The following is a 20112-nucleotide window of genomic DNA, read 5'->3' on the forward strand; positions in this document are numbered from 1 at the left end:
TCTGTATAAATCTATACCTATATATAATCATCCACATACTGTATATATATATATATATATATATATATATATATTTATATATAAAATAAAAAGTACCAAAAACGAAGCCAAGTAGTAGAAAAAACGGATCACTTTATTCCATTAAAAATGTATGTAAACATGCAAAAACATGGGGTTAAGCTTGGAGGCAAAGCTAAATCTGAGGAGAATACGTTAACACGATCGCGATGTTGTAACTTTGGATTTTTGTGCACTTTAGGTTAGAGTGTTAGCGAACTTTAGGTTAGAGTGTTAGCGAAAACCTTTTACTTTCAACTTGTAATACGTGCAGTATCCTACACGTGCAAGAAGCCAAAGTCAAGCATAATCCAGCCCTGTGTATCATATAGCAGAGTCAAGTAAATAATGGATTCAAATTGACATTTTACAATGCGTAAAGGGACAGTCAAAATGAAACTTTATACTGAGAATTAAAAGTTAAAGCAAGAGTACAAAAATCAATGTACTCCAAAAAAATCCCATTGATGCATTTGACCTAAGATGGTGTTCCCATTGTCAGATACTATGGGAAGCTGAATGTACTGCTACCTTGTCCCAAGTAATGAGATTGGTGCAGTTAGTTTTGCTCATACTTCTGTTAAAGGACAGTCTAGGCCCAAAAATAACTCATGATTCAGATAGAGCATGTAATTTTAAACAATTTTCCAATTTACTTTTATCACCAATTTTGCTTTTTTTTCTTGGTATTCTTAGTTGAAAGCTTAACCTAGGAGGTTCATATGCTAATTTCTTAGACCTTGAAGGCCACCTCTTTTCAGAATGCATTTTAACAGTTTTTCACCACTAGAGGCTGTTAGTTCATGTATTTCATATAGACAACACTATGCTCGTGCATGTGAAGTTATCTGGGAGCAGCCACTGATTGGCTAAACTGCAAGTCTGTCAAAAGAACTGAAAAAAGGGGCAGTTTGCAGAGGCTTAGATACAAGATAATCACAGAGGTTATAAGTATATTATTATAACTGTGTTGTTTATGAAAAAATGGGGAATGGGTAATAAAGGGATTATCTATCTTTTAAAACAATAAAAATTCTGGTGTAGACTGTCCCTTTAATAATTTTGCTAGTTTTAAAAGGTTTCATACTTAGAATCAGATTACAAGTGGAGCTCTATTTATCACTTTATTTTAATGTATTTATGTTGTGTTTGCTGCATTTTTTTTTTTTTTACTCTTTCTTTTTACGTTAGGTAACCTGACGCTTGCAAGTTTAGATTGCACTCAAGCAAATGTGTTTATTTTCAACTTGTAATACGCTAAAAATAGTTCCTATACATCTAGATGCAATAAGAATGAACTGCTTGATGAAGGATATAATATTCAGCTCTTTGTAATGTTTGTGCTGAGATTGTGACTTACTGGTAGTGATGTCGCAAACTTAAAATTTTCCGTTCGCGAACGGCGGACTCAAACTTCCGCAACTGTTCGCGAACGGGCGAACCGGGTGAACCGCCATTGACTTCAATAGGCAGGCGAATTTTAAAACCCACAGGGACTCTTTGTGGCCACAATAGTGATGGAAAAGTTGTTTCAAGGGGACTAACACCTGGACTGTGGCATGCCGGAGGGGGATCCATGGCAAAACTCCCACGGAAAATTACATAGTTGATGCAGAGTCTGCTTTTAAGCCATAAAGGGCATAAATCACCTAACATTCCTAAATTGTTTGGAATAACGTGCTTTAAAACATCAGGTATGATGTTGTATCGATCAGGTAGTGTAAGGGTTACGCCTGCTTCACAGTGACAGACCAAACTCCCCGTTTAACGCACCGCAAACAACCGCAAACAGTCCATTTGCACAACCATGAGATAGATAGATTTGATAGATACATAGATTAGATAGATAGATCAATAGATGCAATATACATTTGATCGATACGATAGATAGATTTGATAGATAAATAGATAGATTTGATAGATATATAATTTCCCAGACAGAGAATTACAAGACGTGTGGTCTGGGACCCATGGTAAGGTTCCCAGAGGCAGTTGCGGCGCCAGGGGACGTGTATATGGCATGGATTTTAGGAACCGAGAGATGGAAAAAGATGCTTGGTCGGTCCTCCTACTTCAAATTTGGGGCACTGCGCGTGCAATCTACTGTGCCACTAGATATGAGTGGTGTGTTAAGTAGTACTATTCTGATCAGTTTAATACCTGTTACTCCCCCTATCGGGGAGGTGTATATGGCATGGATTTTAGGAACCGGGAGATGGAAAAAGATGCTTGGTCGGTCCTCCTACTTCAAATTTGGGGCACTGCGCGTGCAATCATGGCTGGACTTTTAGCCGATGGACATTTGGCCGATGGACATTTGGCCAACAGACATTTGGCTGAAACACAAGTGGATGTCACAAAACAGTCCGGCCACAAGATAGATAGATTTGATAGATAGATAGATACATAGATTACATATATCAATAGATGCAATATACATTTGATAGATATGATTGATAGTTAGATTTGATAGATAAATAGATAGATTTGATAGATATATAATTTCCCAGACAGAGAATTACAAGATGTGCAGTCTGGGACCCATGGTAAGGTTCCCAGAGGCAGTTGCGGAGCCAGGGGACGTGTATATGGCATGGATTTTAGGAACCGGGAGATCGAAAAAGATGCTTGGTCGGTCCTCCTACTTAAAATTTGGGGCACTGTGCAATCGTGGCCGGACTTTTAGCCGACAGACATTTGGCCGAAACACAAGTGGCTGTCACAAAACCGTCCGGCCACGAGATAGATTTGATAGATAGATACATAGATTACATAGATCAATAGATGCAATATACATTTGATTGATACGATAGATAGTTAGATAGATTTGATAGATAAATAGATAGATTTGATAGATATATAATTTCCCAGACAGAGAATTACAAGACGTGTGGTCTGGGACCCATGGTAAGGTTACTTCCTTTTGCACAGTCGAGTACAGGTTGGGGATTGCCTTTTGTGCAAAGACATTTCGGCCGGGTACCTTCCACTGCGGTGTCCCCTATCAGGGGATGTGTATATGGCATGGATTTTAGGAACCGGGAGATGGAAAAAGATGCTTGGTCGGTCCTCCTACTTCAAATTTGGGGCACTGCGCGTGCAATCTAATGTGCCACCAGAAAGGAGTGGTGTGTTAAGTAGTACTATTCCTATCAGTTTAATCCTGTTAAGTGGCTTTTTTTTGTTTTGTTTTTGAAGCCACAGTGCAGGACCAGAGGCCAGAAAAATTTGGCATGTACACATGCCTGAAAAATTAGGTATTGTTGCAGCCGCTGCTGTAGCAGCGGCCAGAAAAATTGATGTTTGTTTCCCAGGCAGAAAGTGCCCTAAAACATTGCGGCTTGAACCCTAGTTGGTGGCGGATAAGTCACGCAAGTCATCCGGCATTTGAAGATAAAATACAGCAGCGTGTGGACCATTTTTAGCCCAAGGCAGCTCATGTCATCAGGCCTTTTTTACTCGAATGTATCGCCCAATGTCAGCCCCTTCGGGATCCATCCCTCATTCATCTTAATAAAGGTGAGGTCATCTAGACTTTTTTGACCTAGGCGACTTCTCTTCTCAGTGACAATACCTCCTGCTGCACTGAAGGTCCTTTCTGACAGGACACTTGAAGCGGGGCAGGCCAGAAGTTCTATTGCAAATTGGGATAGCTCAGGCCACAGGTCAAGCCTGCACACCCAGTAGTCAAGGGGTTCATCGCTCCTCAGAGTGTCGAGATCTGCAGTTAAGGCGAGGTAGTCTGCTACCTGTCGGTCGAGTCGTTCTCTGAGGGTGGACCCCGAAGGGCTGTGGCGATGCATAGGAATTAAAAAGCTCTGCATGTCCTCCATCAACAACACGTCTGTAAAGCGTCCTGTCCTTGCCGGCGTGGTCTTGGGAGTCGGAGGATTACTTTCAGCTCTTCCCCTGTTAGATTCACGATGTGCTGTGACATCACCCTTATACGCTGTGTAAAGCATACTTTTTAATTTATTTTGGAAACATTTCTGGCACTTTATGCTTATACCGGGGGTCTAGTAGCGTGGACACCCAGTACAGGTAGTTCTCCTTCAGCTTTTTATATGAGGGTCCCTCAACAGGCACGATAGCATGAAAGACCCCATTTGCACAAGGTTGGATGCCGAGCTACTCATGTCCCGTTCCTCGTCCTCAGTGATGTCACTGAAGGTATCATCTCCGCCCCAGCCACGTACAACACAACGGGTACCAGATAGGTGACAACGAGCACCCTGGGATGCCTGTTGTGGTTGGTCTTCCTCCTCCTTCTCAAAGCCACATTCCTCGTCTGACTCCTCTGACTCCTCTTCCTCACAATCCTCACAATCCTCTTCCAGCATTGCCGCAGGTCCAGCAAGCGATGCTGATAAGGCTGTTTCTGGTGGTGATGGTGACCACAACTCTTCCTCTTCATGCTCATCTACGGCTTGATCCAGCACTCTTCGCAGGGCACGCTCCAGGAAGAAAACAAATGGTATGATGTCGCTGATGGTGCCTTCGGTGCGACCACGTTTGTCACCTCCTCAAAAGGACGCATGAGCCTACAGGCATTGCGCATGAGCACCCAGTAACATGGCAAATAAATTCCCAGCTCCGCAGAGGCTGTCCTAGCACCACGGTCATACAAATATTCGTTAACGGCTTTTTCTTGTTGGAGCAGGCGGTCGAACATTAGGAGTGTTGAATTCCAACGTGTCGGGCTGTCGCAAATCAAGTGCCTCACTGGCATGTTGTTTCGCCGCTGGATATCGGAAAAATGCGCCATGGCCGTGTAGGAACGCCTCAAATGGCCACACACCTTCCTGGCCTGCTTCAGGATGTCCTGTAAGCCTGGGTACTTATGCACAAAGCGTTGTACGATCAGATTACACACATGTGCCATGCACGGCACATGTGTCAACTTGCCCAATTTCAATGCCGCCACCAAATTACTTCCGTTGTCAGAAACCACTTTGCCGATCTCCAGTTGGTGCTGAGTCAGCCACTGATCCACCTGCGCGTTCAGGGATGGACAAGAGTGCTGGTCCGGTGTGACTCTCTGCTTTCAGGCAAGTCAACCCCAAGACGGCGTGACACTGCCGTATCCGGGATGTGGAATAGTACCTGTGGAGGAGTAGAGGAGGTGGCAGCAGGCCTGCCTGCAAGTCGTGGTGGTGTCACCAACTCCTCCTCTGCAGAGCCACGCATTCCATGCTTGGCAGCCATCAGCAGGTTTACCCAATGCACAGTGTAGGTGATATACCTGCCCTGACCATGCTTTGCAGACCAGCTATCAGTGGTCAGATGGACCCCTTCCCCAACACTGTGTGCCAGACATGCCATTACTTCCTTTCGCACAATCGAGTACAGGTTGGGGATTGCTTTTTGTGAAATTAAATTTCGGCCAGGTAACTTCCACTGCGGTGTCCCAATAGCCTCAGACTCCACCAGCTTGTATGGTAAAAGCTGGCGGGCTAAGAGTTCAGACAAGCCAGCTGTCAGACGCCGGGCAAGGGGGTGACTTTGTGACATTGGCTTCTTACGCTCAAACATGTCCTTGACAGACACCTGACTGTGGGCAGATGAGCAGGAACTGCTCCGGAAGAGAGAGGGAGTGGCGGATGGTTGGGAGGGGGCAAGGAGGACAGCAGTGGTTGACGTGGCTGAAGATACTGGACCAGGAGGAGGATGGTGGCTTTGAGTATGTGTGCTGCTTCTACTCATGTTTTGATCCCATAGGCGTTTGTGATGTGCGATCATGTGCCTTCGCAAAGCAGTTGTACCTAGGTGGGTGTTGCACTTCCCACGACTCAGTTTCTTTTGGCACAGGTTGCAAATGGCATCGCTGTTGTCAGAGGCTGACACACACAAAAAATGCCACACTGCTGAGCTCTGCGATGACAGCATTCTGGTGGTGGCAACAGCATGCATTGATTCGCGTGCTGTCTGGCTAACCCCGGGTGCCGATGCATGCTGTCTGACTGTGCCACTAGCTCCTTGCGACGACCTCCCCCTGCTTCCAACTCGTCTCCTCCTCCTCCTCTCTGTCTCCCCATCTGAACTTTCCCCCTGTTCTTCTTCTCTTCTAGTGGGCACCCACGTGACATCCACGGACACATCGTCATCATCAACCGCTTCACTTGTATCTGACAAATCAACAAAGGAAGCAGCAGCGGGTACAACATCATCATCATCACACCGTACGTCCATGTATGTAATGCTGCCTGACTGAGACATATCACTGTTATCTACATCCTCTGTCAATGATGGTTGCACATCACTCATTTCTTCCAACTGATGTGTAAAAAACTTCTCTGACACATCAAGTGAAGCGGCTGTGGTGCTAGTGTTGGTGGTGGCGGCAGGCGGGCGAGTGGTGGTAACTTGAGAGGTGCCTGAAGAGCGGAAGCTATAGAAGATTGGGTGTCCTGTGTTAAAAAGTCAACTATGTCCTCAGAACTTTTCGAGTTCATGGGACGTGGCCTCTGAACAATGGGCATTATTCTATGGCCAAAGGGAATCACAGCACCACGACCACGACGGCACCTGCGGGGTGGCCTGCCTCTGCCTGTCATTTTTTTTTAAATGTACACTTACACTACTATTAAACAAGATATGAGTGGTGGCACTGGGCAAGTGGGCACAGTATACGCTGTGAGCGTGACACAAAAAAGCAGACTGATGTTTGACAGTCCAAAAAGTTTTTATTTTTTTAAATGTACACTTACACTACTATTAAACAAGGTATGAGTGGTGCCACTGGGCAAGTGGGCACAGTATACGCTGTGAGCCTGGCACACACACTGGCAGGCAGGCAACTGCAGTTAGATTACACTAGCAGACTGATGTTTTACAGTATATAAAGTTTTTTTTTACAAAATTTACTCTACTGTTACAACAGATATGAGTGGTGGCACTAGTTGGCAAGTGGGCCTGGCACACACGCTGGCAGGCAGGCAGGCAACTGCTATTAGATTACACTAGCAGACTGATGTTTCACAGTTAAAAAAGTTTTTTTTTTTAAATGTACACTACTGTTACAACAGATATGAGTGGTGGCACTAGTTGGCAAGTGGGCCTGGCACACACGCTGGCAGGCAGGCAACTACAATTAGATTACACTAGCAGACTGATGTTTCACAGTCAAAAAAGTTTTTTTAAAAAAATTTACACTACTGTTACAACATATATGAGTGGTGGCACTTAGCAAGTGGGCCTGGCACACACGCTGGCAGGCAGGCAACTGCAGTTAGATTACACTAGCAGACTGATGTTTCACAGTATATAAAGTTTTTTTTACAAAATTTACACTACTGTTAAAACAGATATGAGTGGTGGCACTAGTTGGCAAGTGGGCCTGGCACACACGCTAGCAGGCAGGCAACTGCTATTAGATTACACTAGCAGACTGATGTTTCACAGTCAAAAAAGTTTTTATTTTTTAAATTTACACTACTGTTACAACAGATATGAGTGGTGGCACTAGTTGGCAAGTGGGCCTGGCACACATGCTGGCAGGCAGGCAACTGCAATTAGATTACACTAGTAGACTGATGTTTCACAGTCAAATTTTTTTTTTTTTTTAAATTTACACTACTCTTACAACAGATATGAGTGGTGGCACTAGTTGGCAAGTGGGCCTGGCACACACGCTGGCAGACAGGCAACTGTCATGAGATTACACTAGCAGACTGATGTTTCACAGTCAAAAAAGTTTTTTTTTTTTTAAATTTACACTACTTTTACAACAAATATGAGTGGTGGCACTAGTTGGCAAGTGGACCTGGCACACACGCTGGCAGGCAGGCAACTGCAATTAGATTACACTAGCAGACTGATGTTTCACAGTCAAAAAAGTTTTTTTTTTTTAAATTTACACTACTGTTACAACAGATATGAGTGGTGGCACTGCAGGCAGGCAACTGCAATTAGATTACACTAGTAGACTGATGTTTCACAGTCAAAACAATTTTTAAAAAAAATTTTTTACACTACTCTTACAACAGATATGAGTGGTGGCACTAGTTGGCAAGTGGGCCTGGCACACACGCTGGCAGACAGGCAACTGCCATTAGATTACACTAGCAGACTGATGTTTCACAGTCAAAAAAGTTTTTTTTTTTAAATTTACACTACTGTTACAACAGATATGAGTGGTGGCACTAGTTGGCAAGTGGGCCTGGCACACACGCTGGCAGGCAGGCAACTGCAAATAGATTACACTAGCAGACTGATGTTTCACAGTCAAAAAAGTTTTTTTTTTTTAAATTTACACTACTGTTACAACAGATATGAGTGGTGGCACTGCAGGCAGGCAACTGCAATTAGATTACACTAGCAGACTGATGTTTCACAGTCAAAATTACACAGGCAAAAAAAAAAAAAAAAAAAGATGTTCTAGCCCTAAAAAGGGCTTTTTGGGGTGCTGTCCTTACAGCAGAGATCAGATGAGTCTTTCAGGACTGTAGTGGACACTGAATACACTAGCCTAGCTATGAATTTCCCTATAAAATCAGCAGCAGCTACACTATCCCTCCTCTCACTAAGAATGTAGGATCAGAATGAATCTAAAATGGCTGCTGTCCAGGAGCTGGGAGGGTCTGGGAGGGAGTGTCTGCTGCTGATTGGCTGAAATGTGTCTGCAGACTGTGAGATACAGGGTCAAAGTTTACTCAATGATGACGAATAGGGGGCGGATCGAACATCGCATATGTTCGCCCGCCGCGGCAAACGCGAACAAGCTATGTTCGCAGGGAACTATTCGCCAGCGAACTATTCGCGACATCACTACTTACTGGCTTTACTAATTGTGCATAGACCCCAGTGTTAACACCTGCCTAAGATTTACCTACCTAATATTAAGTGGAGTCTATAGGGTCTATTTAACAAATGCCTGGCAAACAAGGGCAGACATCTCCATACCTGCTAGTATTTATCATTGCACACCACCCCCTGCTCGCATGTGGCTATTTGTGCACAAGCAGGGTCTGTCGATCACACCAGTCAAACAAGTCCGGGCTGATTGCAAACTCCCAACTCAGAGCTGGCATATAAGTTAAAGGGACATGAAACCAAAATCTTTCATGATGCAGATAGAGAATATCATTTTAAAAATGTTTCAAGTTTACTTCTATTTCCAAATTTGCATCATTCTCATGTTATTCTTTGTTGAAGAGATATCTGTATAGGAAGTGTTCACAAAAGTGCTGCCATCTAGTTCTCTTGCTAATGTATAACATTGATGCAAAATTGTTGCCATATAGTGCTCCAGACACGTGCACACTCCTAAGCTTACATCCCTTCTTTTCAAAACAGGATAACAAGAAAACAAAGAAAATTTGATAATTAAAAGTAAAATGGAAAGTTGTTTAAAATTGTATGTTCTAGCTGAATAATATATATTTTTTTTATTTGTTGTCCCTTTAAGAAGCAGAGGTCTGATTACTGTTGCTTCTTAAAGGGACACTGAACCTAAATTTTTTCTTTTGTAATTCAAAAACAGCATGCAATTTTAAGCAACTTTCTAATTTACTCCTATTATCAATTTTTTCTTCGTTCTCTTGCTATCATTATTTGATAAAGAAGGCATTTAAGCTTTTTTTTGGGTTCAGGACTCTGGACAGCACTTTTTTATTGGTGGATGAATTTTTGGGTACAGTGTCCCTTTAACTATCTGCTGCAGAGTCGCTCACGCCCTATTTGCAGTTTGAGTGTTGCAAAACTGATTGCTATATGCACTTTACCTAATGTATGCTTTCTACATATACAGTATTTGCTAGTTGTAGATCTCTCAAGTTGATATATTTTTTATTATGTGTCTTCAATAAAGTAATATATGTTTCTAAAAAGAATGCTGTATTCCTTTTCTGTTTTTAAAGTACTTTCTTTAACTTAAAGGGACACTGAACCCAAATTTGTTCATTTGCAATTCAGAAAGAGCATGCAATTTGAAGCAACTTTCTAATTTACTCCTATTATCAATTTTTCTTTGTTTTCTTGCTATCATTTTTTGAAAAAGAAGGCATCTAAGCTTTTTTTTGGTTTCAGTACTCTGGAGAGCACTTTTTTATTGGTGGATGAATTTATCCACCAATCAGCAAGGACAACCCAGGTTGTTCACCAAAAATGGGCCGGCATCTAAACTTACATTCTTGCATTTCAAATAAAGATACCAAGAGAATGAAGAAAATTTGATAATAGGAGTAAATTTGAAATTTGCATAAAATTTCATGCTCAGTCTGTATCACGAAATTACATTTTTGGGTGCAGTGTCCCTTTAATTATCTGTATAATTAAATTGACTGTGTCGACCATTTTAATAACTATATATACAGTAATTGGATCAACATGTACTCTCATGTATTTTATTTTTACAAAAGTGGAGCGCTAAATATTGCTTTCAAGAAATTGATATTTGCACTCCACGGTGTAATACCAGCATATGCTAAAGTGTGCTAGTATTACAAGTTAACAGCAATGTGAACGCAAGCTCACGTTCTCATTTCTGGGAAGCATTGCGCTCAGCAAAGGGAATAAGTAGCGCAGCGATTGCAGCATTTGTAAATATAGATGTATATGATTATATCCATACAGTATTTATGTGTTAATATGTTTATTTACCCATATGAACACATAAATATATATGCATATAAGCATATACAGCTATATTTACAGGGAACACACAGTAAAGGCACTTTTAAGTGCTGTTTATTTTATAAACATAGTTGGTGGTCAGGAGTATATATTATGTTTTTTAACACTCTATGGCAGCAGTTTGCAATAATATTTGTAGTATTGTTTTACATTGTTGTAAACACTGCTGCTGTACACATGTGTACACTCCTTAGCTCAAACCAAAAAACAGAGAACGCCAGGCACCAAAAAATATTTTATATAAAAAGCTTAAATTTTATTGGTATTTAACATTAAAATAAGAACAAAAAAGAGTGTGGGGTGACCCCAAAAAAAGACTAACGCGTTTCGGCTAGGAGAGCCGTACTCATAGTCCCTCCTATGAGCCTACATAAATGTACTCTTCAATTAAGGATATCAAGAGAACCAAGCCAGTTTGATTTAGAAAAAGTTATTTAAAATAACATGGTCTATCTGGATCATGAAAATGAATTTTTACTGTCACTTCAAACAATTTAAAGGGAATTTTATTTTCAGTTTAATTGTACTTTAGACTACTGTTTTTTTTTTATTCTTATTATTAAACATTAAAATAGGTTACTCGCTATTTATCTTATGGACTGAGAATCCTAGTTGACCTCTCAGCTTGAGTTCCCTGGCAGTCAGAGCTATATTCAAGTAATAATGGGATTAAGGGATAATAATTGAAATTGCTTCCATAAAGAGGTCCTCTTTTCCCATTTCTGTAGTAAACACTGAACATTTGCTGATTAGACAAATTAAAAATAAAGACAATGACAAAGTTCCAATTTTTGCTGTTTGAATTGATTCTTTCCAGACATTCACTGCAGTTAAAACATCTTTAAGTTGTACAAACCATAGATTATGGGCATATAAATAGCAGTAATACAATTCTCTAACACACTACAGTATTTTATTATTGCAATTTTACTTCAACAGATTTATACGGTTGATATAATCTTGTCAATTGTGTTTTTCAGCTCCTAATACATCGTTTTCAACATTGAAATTATCACATTCTCATAGTGGAAAACAATTGGATAGGTTATTGGAAAATGTAAATGTATCCATATTATGCACGAACAGCATTAACAATCTACCAACAAGTTATTGGCTAAATATTGACAACAAAATAGACAGATCAAATTCAGCAGCCAAAGTCACTTGATAAATGCTCAAAGCCCACAGATTGATTGGCAACACACATTGGATAACAATATCGGCGATCCATCTGTGCATGTTCTGACTTGAAAAATAAGATGATGCTGCTGTTGCACCAGGGGAGCTCCAGTTATACTTATTAGCACTGAAAAAGGAAGATAACACTATATTATTGTAAATGTAGTGATTATACATTCAGCACCACTTGTATTCAGTGCCATACAAGGGTAGGCACATAAGTCACAGCAAAAACAACAGTTACACACTGAGGGAGCCTCATCATCAGTTAGAAGCATCAGGAGCAAGATCTGAGCTTCACAGGAACAGGGCTGAAGCTGATTCCCTCATTGACTGTTTAGTAGCGCACAGGGGACTTAGGACTGTACTAACTCTTCATCTGCTTTCTGGAAATAGCATGGTCTTGCTAAAATCCTCTTCTAATACATAAGTGCTGTGGAATCTGTTGGTGTTCTGATAATAATAATAATACATACAGTATGGATGGCCGATGTGCTCTAAGAGGTGCGCAACTACCAGTTTGCAGGTGCAGAGTGAGTGCAGACATTGTAACTAACATATCCATTCTTGACATGCTAACTCTAACACATATCTGGGTATGCACACAGCCATGTCAAGGAAAAATCCCCCTATAAGCTCCTCAATTCCTCTCAGTTGGTGCTTGGTAATTTTGATTGTCCTTTTTCTCTACCAGTTACTGTAAAGATTCCTCCTGGCACTTGTCCCTTGCAACCCTACTCCCTTTTCTGTTTTTCCAATTGTCTTCTGGAACCTTGACCCTTGGCTCTTCTCCTGGACACTGCATATGGATTTGACCCTGGTACTGCTGCTGTTCTAGACTGACCTTGTGATGATGTCTTCTTGCTTGTATTTTGGACTTGAGTTTTGCTGATCCCCTACTGTTTGCCTGATTATCCTATTCAGGCTTATATATTGGACTGTACGACTATAAGTTCCCTGAATCTGGACTCCTCTCTGCTACAAACATATATGTTTTCTAATCTTAACATATATAAATACACAGTTTGCAGCAACTAAAAATTACATTGAAATATTTCCACTACAGTTTAACTTGTATTTGCTTCTAGTTTAGTACACATTACTTTTCTGACATTTAAATAAGTGTATTGTGAATTTTAGCCAAAGTTTTTTCTGCATACAACTGCTAAGACATGCAGGTTTAAAATGCTTAGAAAAAATCATGACAGTTGTGAGAGAGATTCAGACACCTTGTGAAGTCTGTTCAGCTCAGGGAACTCCCTTGTCCCTCCCACATTCTGTCAAACTCATTTCACATAGAACAAATACAAAATAAATTTGTAAAAGATACAGATAAATATAAAAAGTAGGATCCTAATTTATTAAAGTTACACAGAAACTGCCAAAAGCATTATCAAAATTAATAAAATCACAATCCTAAATACACTACTGTATACAGAATCTAAAAGCATTAAAATACAAAATAGAAAATCGAAATAATAAAATTTAAAGGACAAAATCTTAAATCTAAAGTAATATAAAAAAATAAAGCACAAAGTATGAAATGTAACAAAAGCCTCATGCCATGCAGTAGCTGTGCTACATTGCACTGAGCTTGTCTTTCCTTCACCACCAGAAATGCAGGGTGCAGGGAACACCCCTTAGAGACGTAAAGCAAAATGTTCCTTTCTAGAATCTTGTGAGGGAACTCACAGTGCTGGAGGATCATTATAGATCACCTTATCGGAGCAGAGAGCTTTAGTTCATCGGTCCCTATGTATAATAACAGGATCCCTGCTCAAGGAGTGAAGTGTTGTAGCCACGTGTAGATTAATTTAATTCTTTACTGCTCCTGAAAATGTGCAACTCACTAAGGAAATCACCCTGTTTAACTGTATCAAATTTAGAAAATCATATTGCGTAGAAAAATCTGAATTCAGCAAAACAATAAAAATTTGATCCAACTACCAATATAAATCCAGGATTCTTTTATTCCTATGACATTTCTCTATTAATCATACAATTTCCACCCATTAAGTTAAAAAAAAATATTTGTTTCTATTCTGGCTAGAAAAAAAAAAGCTATGATAGCTCCATGGGATTCTTTTTCTAGCTTTATGCCAGCATACTGTTAATGTGTTTTCATTCCCATATTTTTATTTAAAAACCTATCATTTGAAATGATTAAATGACTTATTTTTCTGTTCTCTTTTATTTTTTAATTTTTAGGGCTAGTTTACGAGTGGAGCGCTATTTTTGGCTCCCACTCGCGCGCTAACTCCTCTAGAAGAAAGCTTTTTGCATGTGTCAGGTAGCGCTTGTATTACAAGTTGAAAGTATAACGCAGCGGTGAGAAAAGATGCACATTCTTTTAAGCAAATAGATTCTCATCAATCCTACCTGAGGGAAAACGGTTCCGGTCCAATCAGGAAAAAGCTCACCCCCTCCATATTCAGTAACTAACAGTCACTAAGGGATAGCACAAATTCCTCTGGATCCTGACCCCATATTCTCCGCTTTGTAGGCGTTTGCGCTGCTTGTTTGACACTATTTCTTTCCAATGATCTCCACTGGCATACAAGGCCGCTCTCCCATTGTGCCTCAAAAACACCCAAAAGGAGGAGCCTGGTAAAAGAGGATAACAAAAGTGAAAACAGCAAAGGTACCGGCACACTCTTAATGTAGCTTAAAACAAAAAACTTTTATTCCAACAAGATTAAAACAGCAGGTAAGCGTCTAACATGTTTCGGTGTATAGCCTTACTTATAGGGGCTTATTTATTAATGTGCGAGCGGACATGATACGATGTAGCGTATCATGTCCGCCGTGCATCGATAAATGCAGACAGCAACACTGTCGGCATTTATCATTGCACCAGCATTTCTTGTAAACTGCTGGTGCAATGCCGCCCGCTGCAGGGAGTGTCAATCAACCCGATCATATTCAATTGGGTTGATTTCTGTCCGCCGCCTCAGAGCAGGCGGACAAGTTTTAAAGCAGTGGGCATCAAGGAGCTTGATCATTCAGCCCCATAGACTTAAAGGGTCAGTAAAATTCACACTTTGTTAAAGCTTACACTATGTTCCTCTCAAACATTACATTCGAACTGCATTGTTTATTTTTAAAAAATATTATTTTTAAGATGTTTTATTAAATATTACTTTTTCCAGTGTAACTGTTAATGGCCGTCCGTTCTCCAACCCCTCCATGAATCTCTATTGTGGGTGGTATAGACCAAATCTGTACTTCCCACATGCTAATGAGGTTACGCCCAGTTTTCCTCCCACAGAAGCTCGCTCATGTGTAAAAGTTTATGAATAAATACGGCTTTATCATTAAATATAAAAATTTGAAAACCAGATTGTACATCAATGGTTAAATTATATGTGTAAATCATTCTAAATAAAAAAGGCTTTATCTAATTCTTTATACCTATTAATGCAGAGGATGCAGAGCTTCACAATTTTTTTTTAGATAGATGCGTCTTCTGAAGAATCAAATGCCCAATTGCAAAATTTGGCGCATGCTCTATTATATACGAAGTTCTAAGCATCGATCGCTTGACGTGAACGTCGGATTTTGAGCATGCGCAGAACTCAGTAAAGAGGAAACCAGAAGTAAATGACGTCATTGTGCGCGCATTCACTAATCTTGTACATAGCGCGACAGATATCATGACTATAGGTTGATGTCTAATTATTCACAATTGAAAAAAGCAGATAGTGAACATACAAGGGGTAAAAGTTTTGCGATCAAATAAATGGTATAAAAAAAAAAGTTTATAAAAATTGATGAATGAAACATGTTGAATGCATGTTGCACATGTAATTTTAATGTTTAAATTTTGGAGTATACTGTCCCTTTAACCCCAATTAAGAACAGGTTGCTTTTTTAAATGAAATGCTGTTATCTCATTGGCTAATACTTAGTCATCTGACTTTGCATACAAATATTCTTTAAACTACATACACAGATACTAGCTCATAGATGCAAAAATAACTGACAAATTGTATTACTGCAATCAATTTAGATAACGTTACATAATTGCATATTTGTAACATATTTCTAGCATACTATTAATGTAATAATAATGTTATAATGTTATGTTGATACATATTGTTGTAATCGCCAATCCTAAATGATTCTTTCTAGTCATAGCAATTCGAACCTTTTAGGCTTTGAAACCTTATTAGTGAGGTCAAAAAAATAATAATAATATGGCATCTATTATAACCTCTCAGTGTATGCAGCTATTTATGTTAATAATTTAAATGCAACTTTATCATTGGCTATAATGTGACTAAATTATGATTGCTGATATTGATGTAATATCAAAAAGTAAACTTTTAAAGGGACACTGAACCCAAATTTTTTCTTTCATGATTCAGATAGAGCATGCACATTTAAGCAACTTTCTAATTTACTCCTATTATCATTTTTTCTTCGTTCTCTTGCTTTCTTTATTTGAAAAAGAAGGCATCTGAACTATTTTTTTGGTTCAGAAACATGGAAAAAATTGTTTATTGGTGGGTGAATTTATCCACCAATCAGCAAGAACAACACAGTGTGTTCACCAAAAATGGGCCGGCATCTAAACTTACATTCTTGCATTTCAAATAAAGATACCAAGAGAATGAATACAATTTGATAATAGGAGTAAATTAGAAAGTTGCTTAAAATTGCATGTTCTATCTGAATCACAAAAGAAAAAAAAAATAGGTTCAGTGTCCCTTTAAGAGGAAAACCAATAATATGCTAATACCTTTTGAAAAAGGAATATTATTTTATTTTTTGTAAATTATGTTCACCATCTCAGAGAACAATCTGACAATTTACCAATACTGTCAATGTCACTAATGGCTAAAGTGATTATCTCTCTGATTAAACTCCTAAATCAGTGAGAGGCCAAAGCCACTGACTATGAAAACTAGTTGAGAAGAGAATTCTTGTTTTGATAAACACATAGGTAAATGCATATAACAGATCACTACATATGCATTCTCCACGGAATAACTATGAACTTATCCATTTGCTTGTCACCAGGAGATATAATGCCGTTCTTCTTTTCTTCCTGCATCATACAGTATCAAACCCTGTATTAGTTGTCTTTAGGCAATTTATTCCCAATAGTTAATTATGTCATATTCACCTAGATTACAAGTTTTGAGCTATCAAAAGTTGTGTTATTTCACCCTCCATAGCGCTGCCATTACAAGTTTCTATTAAGCAGCCTTGTGCGTGCGATATGGTGGCGATGAGCTCCATACCGCACGAATTCCAAGGGCTGCTTTGACGTGCTCGTGCGCGCTTTCCCCATAGACATCAATGGTAAGAAGGTGACATCAATGGGGAGAAGAGCAGAATGGCGATCACCGTAACGCAACCCCATTGATGTCTATGGGGAAAAAAAGTTAAGTTTAAACCTAACACCCTAACATAAACCCCAAGTCTAAACCCCCCTAATCTGCTGCTCCCAACATCGACGCCACTATAATAAAGTTATTAACCCCTATTCCTCTGCACCACAACATTGCCAACACTATAATAAAGCTATTAACCCCTATTCCGCCGCTCCCCGACACAGCCACTACTAAATAAAGTTATTATCCCCTAAACCTCTGGCCTCCCACATCACAGCCACTAACTACACCTATTAACCCCTACACCGCCAGCCCCCCACATCGCAAAAAACTAAATTAAACTATTAACCCCTAAACCTAACAACCCCCTAACTTAAAAATAAAATTACAATATCCCTATCTTAAAATAAATAAAAAAACGTACCTGTAAAATTAACCTAACAACTATTATACTAAAATTTAAAAAACTACTAATTAAATAAACTAAATTGCACATTAAAAAAAAACTAACACTACTAAAAAAAATAATCTAAAATTAAAAAAATTAAAAATACTAAATTACAAAAAATAACAAAAACTAAATTACAAAAAATAACAGACTAAATTACAAAAAAATAACAAACAAAATTATCCAAAAATAAAAACAATTACACCTAATCTAATAGCCCTATAAAAATAAAAATGCCCCAATAAAATAAAAAAAACCTAGCCTACAATAAACTACCAATAGCCCTTTATGTAGGGCATTGCCCTAAAGAAATCTGCTCTTTTACCTGAAAAAAATACAAAGACCCCCCAAGAGTAAATCCCACCACCCAACCAACCCCCCAAAATAAAAAAAATAACTCTAACAAAAGCCTAAGCTACCCATTGCCCTGAAAAGGGCATTTGTATGGGCATTGCCCTTAAAAGGGCATTTAGCTCTTTTACATTGCCCTTAAAAGGGCATTTAGCTCTTTTAAAAAAGCCCAAACCCTAATCTAAAAAATAAAACAAACACCCAAAAAAAGTAAAAAAAAAAAACATAACACTAACCTCTGATGATCCACTTACAGTTTCTGAAGTCTGGACATCCAGGCAGCATGAAGTCTTCATCCAGGCGGCAAGGTCTTCATCCATCCAGACAGCATCTTCTATCTTCATCCAGGTGGCATCTTCTATCTCCATCTGGGCATCTTCTATCTTCATTCTGGCGGCGCAGGTCCATCCTTCAAGACATCCGGCTCGCAGTGTCCTCTTCATACGGTCACCGCCATACATTGAATCTTCAATGCAAGGAAGCCTATTCAAAATGGCGTCCCTTGCATTCCTATTGGCTGATTTGATTTTTGAAATTCAAATCAGCCAATAGGATGAGAGCTACTGAAAACCTATTGGCTGTTCAAATCAGCCAATAGGATGAGAGCTACTGAAATTCTTTTGGCTATTCAAATCAGCCAATATAATTTCAGTAGCTCTCATCCTATTGGCTGATTTTAACAGCCAATATGATTTCAGTAGTTCTCATCTTATTGGCTGATTTGAATTTCAAATGCTAGGGTTTTTTTTTATTTGGGGGGGCTTTTTTATTTTTATAGGGCTATTAGATTAGGTGTAATTGTTTTTATTTTGGATAATTTCATTTGTTATTTTTTGTAATTTAGTGTTTGTTATTTTTTGTCATTTAGTATTTTTTATTTAGTAGTGTTAGGTTTTTTTAATGTGTAATTTAGTTTATATAATTGGTCGTTTTTTTTTTTATTTTTAATATAATAGTTGTTAGGTTAATTGTTAGTTTAAACTTAGTTTTTTTTAATTTCACAGGTAAGTTTTTATTTATTTTAAGATAGGGATATTGTAATTTTAATTGAAAGTTAGGGGGTTGTTAGATTTCGGGGTTAATAGTTTAATTTAGTTTTTTTCTATGTGGGGGGCTGGCGGTTTAGGGGTTAATAGGTTTATTTAGTGGCGGTGATGTGGGAGGCCAGAGGTATAGGGGTTAATAACTTTATTTTGTGGTGGCGATGTCAGGGAGTGGCGGAATAGGGGTTAATAACTTGTATTAGTCATGGCAATGTCAGGAGCGGCAGATTAGGGGTTAATAAATTTAATTTAGTGTTTGCGATGCAGGAGGGTAGCAGAGTAGGGGTTAATGGGTAGTTTATGGGTGTTAGAGTACTTTTGTAACAGTTTAGTTATGAGTTTTGTGTAACAGTTACTACTGGTCTCAGATAGCGGAATGGATCGTGTCGGTATAGGCTGGAACACAAACAGTTTAGCCTCACCGCACAACCTGTAATACCGGCGCTATGGAAATCCCACACAAAAACGTGCGGAATTGATGTTGCGTTACAGTCTAAAATGCTTGCGGTATAGCTATACCGACAAGAATCATAATGGCTGCATTACTGTTTTTACGCTGAAATGGCCATTTTTTCAGCGTTAAAACCGTAATGCAAAACTCGTATTCTAGGTGATTGTGAATTATAGCCTTTTGGTACCCTAGTACAGAGAGTGAAAATCTAGTATGCCTCTCTTTTGTGGAGAAGTTTAGTCACATCAAATCCAGTATGCCTCTCATAGAATTGTTGTTGTTGTGATCATTTATAAAATGTTTTGATAATTCTGATGAATGTACTGAGAGTTTTATATCCGACAAGTGCTGTCTCATTCTCTCTCTCTGGCTTCTTGTGTAGTGCAACCTACATAATATCTGTCATTGCATGTGCACCAGATCAAATAGACTACGTTTTTACTCCTGCAGTTAACAAATCTTTCAAGATCATATGTTTTTCCTGTGGTGTTACATTCAAAATGGTCACTTCTTATAAAACTGCATGGGATGCATGGACCATACCCGCACCTATACATTCCTCTGGCATGTTATGTCTTGTTTGTGGGCGAAGCTCATTGGGTGAGAGTATGT

Source organism: Bombina bombina, chromosome 1 (genome assembly GCF_027579735.1).
Source record: "Bombina bombina isolate aBomBom1 chromosome 1, aBomBom1.pri, whole genome shotgun sequence".
NCBI classification, from domain to species: domain Eukaryota; kingdom Metazoa; phylum Chordata; class Amphibia; order Anura; family Bombinatoridae; genus Bombina; species Bombina bombina.